At 55.6% G+C, this 12,048-nt stretch overlaps 1 protein-coding gene across 6 annotated transcripts in view; it reads left to right on the top strand.

Moving 5' to 3' along the window:
* The window catches only part of ZMIZ1 (zinc finger MIZ-type containing 1), a 243,110-nt gene that overhangs the window by 71,000 nt on the left and 160,062 nt on the right, over positions 1 to 12,048 (top strand). For 4 of the 6 annotated variants that reach the window (XM_040242620.1, XM_040242615.1, XM_040242619.1 and 1 more), the window contains one exon: positions 1,134 to 1,223. The exons of the other annotated variants lie outside the window; for them this stretch is intronic. The gene's annotated coding sequence lies outside the window, so the exon portion shown is untranslated. The remainder of the gene's footprint in view (positions 1 to 1,133; positions 1,224 to 12,048) is intronic. 6 annotated transcript variants of the gene reach the window in all.

Genomic DNA, 12,048 nt, shown 5'->3' with positions numbered 1-12,048 from the left:
CTGGTTCTGGGAAGAACAGTACCAAGAGCTTCCAGCATGCCGTAATTTTGACCCCTTTACCTCCTTTGGCCCTGTTTGCTAGCCAGTTCTTGGGCTTGCTTGACCAACCACCCCTCCCCCCGATCTCTTTCTCCTCCCTTACAAGAAGAGGGATGATAAACAATAGAGGTTGCCAAAGCTTGGCCCACATAACTCTGGTAACCCATGACACGATTCTAGAATGAGTACCTGAAAGAACATGTATTTTTGTTTGTTACTTATATCCTTATTCAGGTATATTAGAAATGTATAACTAGCTTAGCAAACCAATGATTTCATAGATATGATCCCTTTGGACAAGGCCAGATTCATTAGAGCTAAAAATAATAATAATAGTGAGTTGAAGTAGAGGCAAATATTAATTAAGTTGTCATGCAGATAGCACTCAGCTCGGACTGGGAGAGTCATCAAGTAAGGAGAAGGACTACAGTTTGGGGAACACCAGGGCTCTTCTCTTCTTTAAACTCTGGTTCTTGACCTCCTCCAGAACTGTACCCCCACAGGCAGGAGGGGACGAGGGGGGAGTAGGCTGGTTTTCCAAGGAGGTGGACACACAGAATGACTCCCAAGTGTTGGGATCTGGTGAACAATTCATAATGAGGAAAGAATTCAGCCAGGGGTCAAAGAGTGGCTTTGGAAGTGGCTGCCGGCTGGCTAGCCGTATGAGATAATTCCCCGAAGCCAGGCACAGCGCAAAGAGTACACCACGGGCTTAGAGGCCCAGCTAAAAATACCCCCCGACAGCTTCTCCCTGTCACCCTGCCTGGGGCCGCACAGGAAGGCCCTGGCTCTCTGCCTTTCTCACCAGGAAGAAAAAGACAACAACATAAAGCCACTGAGCCCAGAAAAAACAAAACTTACATAGATTTCACATTTTGTTAAGACTCCCACCAGGAGGAGTTGGCTTGCTGGCTGGAGCACCACAGAGCGGGGAAGGTAGCCAGCTCTGATAAACCAGGCATCCCGGGGCATGCTTACAGGGCCCAAGAGGCCACCAAGATTAGACCACTGGTGGGGACAGAGTGGGGAGAATGGGCTGCCACCTGCGTCCCTGGCTGCTCACATGCGTCCTGTCTCTCTCCCCGCGTACCCAGGACGAGGAGGAGGAGGCCCGTTGGACCAATGCTGCGAGAGGTGTGAGGATTAGAGCTGCCGTCCATCATTCCCCCGCCAGAGCGAGAAAGGTAACACCAGACCCCCGACGCCCTGAGGCCCAGGCTGCGCTGCCTCTTTCACCTAAAACCTGGCCTGGAGTGAGGTTGGGCAGTGGGTGGTGATGAGGCAGGAGTTATCAGCCTTTTCACCCAGTCCTTCTTGCCCAGACTTCAGAGCTTCTCTACTAATGCCTTGTGTGTGTTCCATACAAAATGCTTCTGGCCTTCAGTTTGTCCATCTCTAAAATGGGTCCCCTACTGACTCCAGTTCTTGAGGATTCTGTGAATCACTTGCGCCTCCTTGTTATTTGGAGTTAAACCATCTTCTCAGCCTAGCTCAGTTTGAACCCTGGGAGCAGAGCCAAGGGTCCCAGCCCTTGCGGGTGTAGTATTAAAATCATAGGGTCTGCAGGGCCAGACAGGGCTTGAGAAGAAAGGATTTTCTCAGGCAGCCCTGACTGGAGATGTGTCTCACTGGGGATGTGGCTGTGGTCTCCTTTGTGGCAGGATTTGAAACTCCAAAGTGATCTCCCTGGCAGCTCTGGGCAAGAATTACCATCTGCATTTTTAGACTGTGGGGCCAAGGCACAGGCAAGTTGATGTGCCTGCTGCAGTCACACAGCAAGCTCTGGCCACTTTGTAGCAACTCTGCTTTGTCCTATTTGCTATATCAGTCTCTGAATGTCTGCTGAACTGCAGGTCTGGCCAGAGAAGTCTGGCTGTTGAGCCCAGTCAACCCCCGGTCTTTACGGTGTGCCCAACGGTGGGACCCGTCCATTCATCCACCCATCATCCATCCACTCACCTGTCCGTTTATACATCTTCCTCCTCAACCTCCCTCCTACCCACCCATCCATCCATCCGTCCGCCCACCATCCTCCCACCCCAGTCATCCTTCCACTCACTCATCCATTCACTCACCTCTTTATCCACCCGTTCTTCCGACCATGTATTTACTCATGAATTCACACATCAAACACACACTGACTCATATCAGGCCAGCCCTGCGCTAAGGGCTGGGTTTTGAAGATAGATCAGCTCCAGCCCTGCCCTGGAGATGGTGTGCTCTGTGACAGAGGCTGATCCATGATCTCAGAGCCAGGCTCCGTTCCATAAGTTCAGTGTTCAAGGCCCCTGTGGTGTCTGAGACTCTATGAGGAAGGGAGGAGCGGCCACTTGCTGGTTCTGCAGGCAGGCATTCAGGGAGTGCTTTCCAGGGGAGGTGGCGTTGCTCATTTATCAATGCTCCAGTTGTTTATTGAGAAAGTCTCTGTGCTGAGAACTGCTTGATGTTTTGGAGACCTGGCAGGGAATAAGACTGACAAAACTCCCTTTCCTCGTGGCGTGTACATTCTCATGAGGAGACGTGGACAATAAATACTTAAAACAAGATTATGGATTATGTCATGTCAGATGATGCTAAGTTTTAGGAAGAGAAATTAGCTGAGTGAAGGAACAGAGCCTACAGGATGGATAAAGTGTTCTTAGACAAAGGATGATCAAGGAAAGCCTCTGACAAAGTGACATTTGAACATTGACATAAGTGGGAGGAGGGAGTGAACTGGGGCACACTTGGCAAGTTCAAGGAAGTGGCGGGGATACACGTGGAAGAAGGGAAGTGAGAGGTAGGAGGGGCAACCAGAGAAGTCTTGGGGGCCATTCACCTAGGCACACAAAAGTAGGGCAGGGAGATGGCTGAGAAGCTGTTGCCCACATCCAGGTAGAAGGTGGTGATAGCTTGGGCTAGGGTTGCAGGGGAAACGGTGGGAAGTGTCAAAGTCTGTATTTCAAAGATCTTGCAGACTGGCTTGTGAGTGGCTTAGAAGTGGAAGATGGGGGAAGAGGGGACAGTCCAGGAAGGCTCTTGGGTTTGGGAAAGAAGCCTCTGGGAGAACAGAGGTGGCTGTTTTCCTCAGCAGGGGATGATGGGAGGGAGGGCCGAGTGCGGCCAAGAAGCTATGATTTAGACTCATTAGGTTTGAGATGCCTTTGAGACATCCAAGGGGAAAGGTTGAGAAGGCAGTTGGATATATGAGTCTGGGAGGCAGAGAGAGTCCCGACTAGAGATATGAATGTGGGGGCCGTCAGGTATAGATGGTGTTGCAAGCTGATGAGGTCATCTCGGGAGTGAGTGCAGATAGAGCGCATCAGACGCCTGCATCTGAGTCATGGGGCATCCAGTCCTTAGAGGGAGGGAAGTTGGGGTGGAGGCCATGAAGGAGATGGAGAAGGTACAGCCAGGGAGGGAGGAGAACTGAGGGGGCAGGCTCTTCATGGGTCAGGAAGGTTTTGCTGGCAAATCAGGGCAAGGACTCTCCGGGTAGAGGGAACAGCATTACAAAGGCTCAGAGACCTCAATAACAGAGCCGTGTCTGGAGAGGAGCGGCAGAGAGGGACAGGGGACCAAAGCTGCTCCCCATTCCACACCTGGCCACACAGAGGCCAGGGCCCATGGGATGTCTGGCTGAGCTGTGAACAAGTTCATGTTCCAGGGACCCTCCCTGTCAACCTGGTTGGCACTCCCTGGTCTCAGCTGATGTCTTATACTTTGCACTTTCTTTTAAGAACCTTTGCCAACCTCTCCCAACCTCCCACCACCCCTCTGGGTCTGTTGGGCCCCTGAGACCTCCCCCTTTGGCTGGAGCACTTGTCTGAAAACACAGGGCTCAAGGCAGCCGCTTAGGGACTGTTTGCAGGGCCAGGACACCCAACAGCTTCCTACTGAATCTCTAAGCACTGCCTGGATCCTGTATCTTAAAGGAAACTGTGGAAACTTCCTAGACTATGAGCTCCCCGCTCATGCTTAGCCAGCAGAGGTGCTCACTGCCTCTGGTGGGCCAGCGTATGTGTGTTGGGTGGGTAAGGGTCAGCCTTGGTGCACCTGCAGTATTTCATACCCAGCACTCAGCTCATGGTAGAGAGAGGGACCAGGCTTATTCAGGGAAGGCTGCAGAGAGGAAGGCTAGGTAAGGGTTCCACCAGGCGTGAGATGGGATGGGAGGTGCGGGGAGGCCAAGTGGTGGGGCAGCAGCGCAGGCCAGCTCCTCTGGCTCAGCAAACACAGCCTGCTGTGCCTGGGAAGACCCACTGGAGAAGGGATAGGCTCCCCACTCCAGCATTCTTTGCCTTCCCTGGTGGCTCAGCTGGTAAAGAATCTGCCTGCAATGTGGGAGACCTGGGTTCAATCCCTGGGTTGGGAAGATCCCCTGGAGAAGAGAATGGCAACCCACTCCAGTATCCTGGCCTGAAGAATTCCATGGACTTTATAATCCCTGGGGTCACAAAGAGTCGGACACGACTGATGTGCAAAGGCCCAGGAGACTTCTCCATACGTAGTACATTATGAAGCCAGGTGGGGACTTGGTGACCCACCAGTCCCCTAGGAAGGTGTGCCTCTGACTCCAGAATGGGGACCAGGGGATCCATGGGAAGCCGCCTTGATGCTCCATGGCTCGGTGGCAGGCTGGTGGCAGGAGGCTGTGGGTAATCTAATTAGTGTGCCAGGCGGATGGGCCAAGTAATCCTGTGCCTTTAGACTCACTTTTCTTTAAGCCTGCCCCCGCCCAATCTCTTGATAAATCCTTCCACTGCCTGGGTGACATCGAGTGGCAGTGGATTTATCTCCATTGAACAGATGGGTAAACCAGGGCCCGAGAGGAAGAGGCTTGCATGATGCCACAGCTCGCAGCTGGCAGGATGGAGCTCTGAACTGGTCCATCTGAACCCCAAGTCCATGCTCAGCCCTGCCTTCTACCGTCTCCTGGGCTCTCCTAGAAGATCCAGCCTTGGAAGCACCTTTGTGAAAACCACCTTTCCAACATTCTCATTTTGTCAATGAGGAAACAAAGGCCCAGAGAAGGCGAGACTCTCACCCAGGACTACACAGCAAGCCCAGGGCAGAACCTGTACCAGCATCTGATCTGGCCCACTGTGCCCACCCGGCTCCACCCCGCCATCCACAGTCCAGGGGGCCCCACCCTGGACCCTGCCCGCTTCCTCTTGAAGCATCCCCTGCCTTCCTGCTCTCCAGCAGCCTTTGGCATTCCCTCGGGTTGAAGGCACCAAGTTCCTCATCAGAAGGCTCCATTGTGCCTATTGTTTAAATATAGATTACTAATGAAATGCCTTTTCATTGCCTTCCCAGTGAATAGTTTCCGTGTAAAGTTAATTTGCAGTGTTATGTAAATTCTGTTTAACTTCAATCAAGTTTCTAATTATGTTTTTACCGCAGTAATTCCCATTTGATCTGTCATCTCCTGTTAGGTATTTAATGTTCGGGTGGGCGGGTTTGCTTTCCCCTCTGTCTCTCAGTTTTCCAAGGCCTGCTCCCTCCCTGACCCCGTCTGTCTTTGCTCCTTTGTTCCCGGGCTCCCTCCATCCCCTGCCCCTTCCCTGTGACTCATTCCACCTCCTCTCCTCCTTCCCTTCTTCCTCTTGTAACTGCTCCTCCTTCCTTCCCCATTCCTGCCTGCTCTTTCTGGCTCTGAGTCTCCCTCGCTCCACATCCCCTGCCCCCTCCTGTCCTTGCCGCCTCCCGCGTCTTCCTTCTGTCTTCCTTCTCTTTCCATTTCTCCATCGTCCTTTCTCGCTCGTGCGCCCTTCCTCCCTCTGCGTTGCTTCTGTATCTTCATCCACCCTCTCCCACCCCCCACTCTAGCCCCCCCTCTCCTGCTCTGCACCCCCTGTCTCCCTTTCCCCAACTTTTCTCCTCCCTCACCCCTCCACCCTCTTCTTCTTCTACCCTATAGACGCTCACAGAAGCTGTGTGTAGGGGTGGCTTCCGTGTGTGCCTGGGACAGACGGAGGATGAGAGGCGGGCTGGCTGGCTGTGCATCCCTGGTGAGCCCAGGGTCTGGACTCAGAAGCCTTGTGAGGATCACTGTAGAGGAAGGACCTCGCCCGGTGCTGGGGGCCCAGCCCTGGTACGGTGGGAGCTGGCTAAGAGTGTGGAAGCTAAATGTGGACTCTCTGGATACAGGTTCTGATCCGCCCCTTATTAACACTGTGACCTTCAGGCTGCTGTCTGTAAAGTGGGATGACAACGTTACCTATCTTGTAAGGTCGTGAGTATTCAGTAAGATAATGTATGAAGAAGGGCTTAGCTCAGCCAGGGAGACTGACCCGAACTGGCTTTCATTTGAGAACTCTCAGCCACACCCCTCATTTCTCTGTGGCCTTCCTGAGGTGCCTCTGCAATGGGGGTCCATGCTGCTGGGGTGGTGGAGGTCAGCCTTGAGGTCAGGGCAGGCGGGTAGCCAGCCACAGACCCCCACAGCTGGCGGCCGTCCCCCGGGAGCCAGGTCTCAACCCTGCTGTCAAGAGATGTGACTTCCTTCTCCCTTAGACGGCTGGTCTTGGGGCTATGAACAGGGGCGGGCTTGCTGCTCTGGGAGAGCTTCTGAGAGACACAGACCCCCAAAGCCAGAGAGCCTGAAGACCCTGGGTCCCAGACCTTTCCCCAGCAACAGACCAGAGGCAGAGCTGCTGCTGCCAGGTTGGATAGATGCCTCTTTCCCCACTCTCTCATGTCTGCGTGTGACCCCGGATGCCCCTTGGGCTGCGCCATGGCCTCGTGGCTGCAGAATCACTGCGGTGGGTACTGGGCCCCGACAGACCCATCACTGACTCACGTGGAGACTCCCCTCTGAGCCCCAGTTTCCCTGCTGCCCCACATCCAGCACTGGGCTTTAGGGTTCTCCCCACCATCCACGGCTAGGTGGCCGCAGTTTCCCAGCAGGCATCTGCCCTCTGGGTGGGGAGGGTGGAAGGAAAACACCAGACAGCCTCTGCTGGGCGCTGCTCCTCCCCCTTCCCCGTCCCCCTCCTCCCCCCTCCTCTCCTTCCCCCTCCTCCCCACTCCCCCTCCGCTCTCTTCCCATCCAGCACGTCCCTGGCGCGTCCAGGAAGCAGAAAACAAGTGTTTGGAGAAGGCATTCTTCTGGGTGAAGAAAGGCAGGCTCGGTCCCTTGTCCTTCAGACACAGAAACCCCAGTTGGCCCTTCCCTGCCTGCTGGGCTCCATGACCACCTGACCCGCCGCAAGTGGCTATGTGTGTGTGTGTGTGTCTGTGTGTGTCCCTGGTCCAGGAAACCTTAGCTGGTCACGTGGCTGCCTTCCCTGTTTGTCTAAGTAAGCAGTTCAGGCCGGCTGCAGCCAGGAGGCTGAGACAGGCAGCTAGGGGCAGGGGGCCACAATGGGGAGGATGGGGGAGGTGGTGGTGGATAGAGGGCAGCCCTGAGCCAGGTCCTGGATTTCCTTGGGCTCTCGATTTGGTGTGGGGAGGCCTGGCCTGGGGAATGGCCCTGCTTCTGATCCCCAACCCTTCCTGGACCTCCCCCACCTCCATCTGTTAAGAAAAGATATTGAGCTTGCTCGCTAGAGAACACACCCAGCCCTGAGCCAGAGAGGGAGGGCACCCTCCTTCCAGGAGCAGCTCAGAAAGGCCAGAAAGGGCACGTGGACGCAGCCATCCCCATGGTGTCCCTGGAGCGTGCTGCTGAATCCTGGACCCTCAGCAGCAGAGCCCAGGTCAGCACGTGGTCACGCATCCAGCATGCCATCGATTAATCCAGCTACTGTGTGCCAGGACCTGAACTGAGCCAAGGGTAGGGTCGTCAGCACACAGGACTTCCAGAACCTCTGTAGACCCCCACACCTGTGACATATTTTCTTCCTGTGGGATGAGTAGGATCACCTTTCGCTGCAAAGACCCTGTGCTTCCATCATGAGGCAGCCGTGTCCCACCCCACTGCCACTCTGGAAGGATGAAACCTCAGCACTGGGCAGGGGACTCCAGGAGGGGTTAAGAGACATCACTGAATCCCTCATGGACCAAGCAGTGGGGGCGAGGGTCTCCATCCTCCAGAGAGGTTGACATCAGAGCCAGACTTCCAGAGCAGAAGTGGGTAGAGTGCAGAGGCTGAGCTCAAACACTTGGGGTCCTTCTTCGAGCCCACCCGGAGAGCAGAGTCCAGGGGAATCCTCTGAGTAGAGCCTTCCTTGGTCTTCTTCTGTGTTTACCTGACCTGCACACTATGTCTTAGCTGTAGAGGGCACAGTCCCCGCAGGTCCTGGAGGAGGAAGAGAAGCATTGTGGTGGCCTGGGGAGCTTCACTTCTGGGTGCCTGCCTGGGTTCCAGCGTCTGTTTATCCCCCATCCTCCCTGCTCTTCTTTCTCTCCTTCCTTTGACAAACATTTCCTGGCGACCAAGTCTGTGCCAGGTCTGTGCTCAACCCTAACCCTGGAGTTACTCACTGCCAAGTTGATGTCAGCAACATCTCAGGGTGAGCTGAGGGTCCAGGGAGGGCTGAGGCCCAGGGAGAGGCAGTCACTGGTGGGCATCAGGCTGCGGCTGACCCCCCAGGCTGCCCTGGGTTCAGGGGAGACTTAGGCATGCTTTCTGGATGGGCCCAGCCCGATTCTACCAGGCTCTCAGGTTGAGGGGCGCAGAGAGCTTGCCTCAGGGTCACACAGAGCATACCTAGGCCTCGTCTTTGTTGTGATACGATTTGGGGGTGTTCAACCTTAAGGGTCCCACAAGCTCATGAGCTCAAAGCTGTTCTGATACAGCTGGAAAACATCAATCCAGAAAAGGAATGGAGGTGGGGTGGCCAGTAATTGAGTTGGTGACACAGGCCAGTCATCCTTCCACCCATGATTGAATATGGATTCTGGCCAGGGTAATTCTAAAGTCTGTGTATCTCTAGCCTTGACTTGCATGCCCCAGGGTCAGGAGGCTCACTACTGCCCCATGGCTATCTTAGTAACTTTCCATGGTAACTTAGGACTGGCTGCCCACCAGGCTGAAGTCTGGTTCTGTCTTCCACCCTGCCCACCTCAGGCCCATAGAGTTGAGGTTTTAGTCCCCCTAACCTAGTCTTCCCCAAACGTCAGTGCTTCCAAGAAGATCATCAGGCTGGGCCCCCAGAGAGCCCCATCTGGACCTGTTTCTTTGGACTAGTGTGGACATGTCACCAGTGTCCCGCCCTGGGCAGCCGAGGTGAAGCCCAAGTGAGCCCCTGGCCAAGTGAGAAGGCCCGTCTTCCCAGCATGGCCCCTTGATCCTAGCTCCATCCCCGTCATCCTTGCCCCCAGGGTGATCTTAGGCAAGGACCAGCCCCATTCAGCCCAGGCCGCCTCCCATTAGTGCTCCTCCCCAACTCTGAGCTACAAGAGGCCTTTGTCCGTGGTGGGCCCCGTGGCAGTCGCTGGAAGAGTCCTCTGCCCTCTTTGGGCTGTTTGCTTTCTGAGACTCCTGTTTGCCCAGCAGCCCTGAGAGAGACCTGGGGTGCTTCTCCCATAGCCTGTGCCCTAGCCTGAGGGCCTTTGTTCAAACCTCTTCCCCCTCACTGGGCCAGTCCACTAACTGCTCCACTCCCACCACATCTCCACCTGTGGGCAGCTGAATCCCCAGCGCCTGAGGCACATGGAATGGGTTTGGCTCACTGGAGATGATGCGTCTAGCCCCTAGGCCGAGTTCCCATCCCACCCAGACACCTGACACTTTTAGGGATTCAGGCATCCCAAACTTGGGGAGAAGGGGCAGTGGGGATGAAGGCTTCTTTCTCTGCGTGCTGTTCCCAGGGATTGGCATCACATTGTCCTTGGTGTGGGGGCTTCCCTGCTCAGTGGGGATGCCATACCCTCCTTCTGCAGAAGTGTCCCTCATCTTTGCCCCCCTGAGAATCTGTCCTTGAGGCCTGAGATCGATCCTTCTTTAGCATCTCTCCTTGTCCTGGTCCCTTCAGCACGGCTCCTTGGAAGTGACGCTGCCCAGAGTGGGGCAGACTGTGACCGATTGCAGGAAGAGGCCGGTCCCTGCAGTCCCTGCTCAGCTGTGCCTGGAGTCCCAGGAATAAAACCCAGTGGAGCTTTTGTCAAAGCCTCTTGCTGGAAAACAGAGAGCTGGAGGTCTGAAGGTCAGAGGCCAAAGGCCACCGAGGAGGCCAGTGCAGCTGCCCCTTCCTGCCCTAGAAAATTTGATGCTCCTCAGGAAGCCTCCACGGGGCCCTGCTTTCTCCTGGGCGGGGAGGGGCCAGTGGGACAGGAAGCCAGGCCAGGCCTGGAGGATGGGACTCAGGGTGGCCTGGGCCAGAGCCAGGGATGAGGTGAGACCCAGCCCTGGCCTGGCCCCAGGACCACAGGCGCACAGGTCACCCACCCAACAGGAAACCCTGCCCGGCACCCCCTTTGTCCCACCCCGTGTTTCCCGCGGGTGGCGCTTTTACTGTTTCCCGTGGGAGCTGCTGCCAGGAATCGTGCCCTCTTGAGAAAGGAAGCTGGACCTCAGGCTCGCAGGCTGCCCTCCCTCTGACCTATTCCAGCCCCCTCCCAGGGCCTCCCGTGGGTGGAAGTTCTGGGTCCACACCCGTCCTTCAGCCACACATGCTGGTGACTTATCTTCTCCTAGATGATCAGTCACCTCTAGGAGCCTGGCAAGAGAAACCTCATAATGGGGCCAGGCCTGGGAGCCCAGAGACAGGGTTTTTTTTTGTTTGGGATCCATCACTAGCTTGCTGGTGCATGTGGGCTAGTCAGTCGACCACTCTGTATAGAAAGAGGAGAGGAAGAAGCTTTGCCAGCTATGAGCATCCCATGAGATAAAGGGTTTGGAGGTAGGATGAGTCAGCCATGTTTGCTGTTAACTGGCCCAGACCCCCTGCCCTCATGCCACTGCATCTCAGATAGCTCTGTATCCAGCTCAGGTGGGGCGCAGTGTCTGTGATGGCCCCTAAGTGGGGAGAGCGGTGTGGGTGCTGCCAGTGTCCTCATGGGGAATGGAAGTAGTGACGCTGGCATCACCCCTCTCTGGGTCATCCCGTTGACCACACAGGAGCCAGCTGAGCATCACTGCCTGGACGGGAGCCCCCCCTCCTCCCTTCTACCTCTCCCCTCTCCGCTCCTCCTCCCCATCACCTCCTCCCCTCTTCCCCATCCTTCCTGCTCCCTGCTCCCTGCTCCCTCCTCCCTCCTTCCTCCTCCCAGAAGCTGAGGTGTAACATGCCAAGCTCTCTCTGCTCTGCTCAGCCCTGCTCAGGCAGATGGGCCGGGGGAGCAGCCTATGGGCCAGAAGCCTGGGAGGCGTCAGTGCTGAGAGCGGATTCTCCTGCCCCTCCCCAGTCCTCTTCCTCCCTCCTGGTTGGTGCTCTGAGGCCTTTGGTTTTCCTTTGGTTGTGATGTTGAGCTTAAGGTGCAGGGAGGAACAGGGCGACAATGTTAAGAACTCCAGACCTTTCTAGAGTAGTCTTCAGAGCTGCTGCTCTGATCCTTTATCTATAGAAATTGGTGTTTAGCATCTCTGTGAGCTCACTACTCTTATCGTCCCCATTTCCAGAGAAAGAAACTGAGGCCCAGCCAGGTGAATTGACCTGCTCAGGTAGTTACGCTGGGGTTGAACTGGGCAGCTGGTCCCAGAGTCTGTGCTCTTGACCACAATGCCACATAGCTTCTCAGACCTACCTCCCCCAGCCAGCTGCCCCAGTCTAAGCCCAGCTCAGTATCCGAGAGTGCAGCCTGTTCCCCACGGTGGGTGGAGGGAGGGTCAGGATGCCAAGGTGAGCAGACAAAGTCGCCATGGCATTGGGTAAACTAATAGACTCAGGGCCACCTGAGCTTATGGATCAGCTGAGAGCTTGTTAGCAACAGGAAAGACCTTAGGTCCAAGCAGCCTGGGCCCCTGCCCTGTGTGGTGACAGCTCAGCCTCCAGCCTTCTTGGACACATGACCACTCTGAGCCTCAGCCTCTACATCTGTCAAATGGGCCTTTGAGAACCAGAGATACAGGAAGCTGTGAGAGGTCTTTGAGGTTCTGGGAACATAGCTTCTGACCTCCATGGCTCCTTGGGAGTAGAGGGA

Source organism: Oryx dammah, unplaced genomic scaffold (assembly GCF_014754425.2).
Source record: "Oryx dammah isolate SB20612 unplaced genomic scaffold, SCBI_Odam_1.1 HiC_scaffold_6, whole genome shotgun sequence".
NCBI lineage: Eukaryota > Metazoa > Chordata > Mammalia > Artiodactyla > Bovidae > Oryx > Oryx dammah.
Note: the sequence above shows the minus strand (reverse complement) of the source record. Positions and strands in the feature narration are given on the sequence as shown.